At 38.1% G+C, this 1485-nt stretch overlaps 1 pseudogene; it reads right to left on the minus strand.

The window, feature by feature from the left end:
- Window positions 1-799: 799 nt before the first annotated feature.
- On the minus strand, window positions 800-949 carry LOC120102114 (U2 spliceosomal RNA; annotated as a pseudogene).
- Window positions 950-1485: the final 536 nt, after the last annotated feature.

Below are 1485 nucleotides of genomic sequence, written 5' to 3' on the forward strand. Positions count from 1 at the left end.
ATGGCTGCTGGAGATCTGAACTCTGACTCTCATACTTTCAAGGGAAGCATTTTATCCATAGAGCCATTATTATTATTGCAAGGCCCATGGACAGATAGACTGGATAATGGATCTTTTATTTTTTTTTTTTTATTTTTTTGAGGAAGGGTTTATTTGGCTTACAATCCCAGGTTGCAGTCCATCATTGTGGGGAAGTCAAGGCAGGAACTTGAAGCAGGCGCTTCCACAGTCCGAGGAAAACTGAGAATTAATATATCCATGCATACTTAGCACTTAGCTCTTACTCTCCGCTCTTACACACTCCAGGACCCAAACCCAGAGTCATCCATAAGGAGTCGGGTCTTCCACAAATTAATCAAGACACCCGTTCCTCCCAAGACATATGTGCAGGTCAACCTGATCTAGAAAGTTCCTCACTGAAACTAGATTCTAGATCATGTCAAGTAGAAAATTGAAGCTTATCACAAAGAGACTAATTCTTTCACCCAACCACATGGACTTCTGTTCCCTAAGGCTAACCAGACTATGGCTGCTAACTGAGTGCTAAAGCTTCCATCAGTAGGAATCAGCACTGAGTCCTTGATTTGGTTCCATTCCCCAGCAGAGCCAACCAGGGTCTTTGTGACAGTTGGACTATACTGGACCACTTCCATTGTGGAAAGGATAGTGCCTTTTCCTTACTAGAATAGTCATTTGTAAATAATATTTTTATTTTTGAAAATTTCATGCATTTATATAGCATGCACTGAATATCAGCGTGGGTACTTCTGAAACCTTTAGTCTGTAGATGATCTATTTTCTCTAGTCTAAGACTTTAAAAATTGTAGAATCTTAGAGGGAATCACAAACTCAGGAATGTGGCAGTCCAAATACCTCAAGCTTATCTACTTTTATATTTTCTCATCTTCAGTTCCTACACTTGATCTTAGCCAAAAGGCCGAGAAGCGATTCATCTTCAGTTCCTTTAACACCGTCGTTATGATTTTTGGTCTCCACAGCTAACGGTCATTATTATGTAAGAGTTCTTGGAACTGAACTTAACTTACTTGTTTTATGCTGCACTAACTTAAACAGTAGTACCTCTAAAAGCATAGCTAGTGCATGAAACACACATATCCATGCATATTTATATGCTATATTTTACTTTATTGGTTATAAAATACATAGTTATACTCAGCAAAATAAAAATTATTCTTTTGTGTATCACTAATGTTCCATCACAGTAGGTTATGAATATCATTCTTATTTCAATAAGCCCCGAACTAAAGAGCAGGTTTTGCTTGTCTTGTTCTGTGATGTGATGATGTAGGTTTGAGTATCCAAGCACTCACTCTCTTTGTTTTTCGATCTGCTTTTTGTCCCAGGTCCCATTTACACTTTTCAAATTTTAGTGTCCTGTGCTGTGCTTGCTGTCTGACAGGCAACCAATGAGCACTTATTGCATTATGAACGTGATGCTTTTCAAATATATTTTGAGACATTCAA

Source organism: Rattus norvegicus, chromosome 3 (assembly GCF_021556685.1).
Source record: "Rattus norvegicus strain SHRSP/BbbUtx chromosome 3, alternate assembly SHRSP_T2T, whole genome shotgun sequence".
Lineage (NCBI taxonomy): Eukaryota > Metazoa > Chordata > Mammalia > Rodentia > Muridae > Rattus > Rattus norvegicus.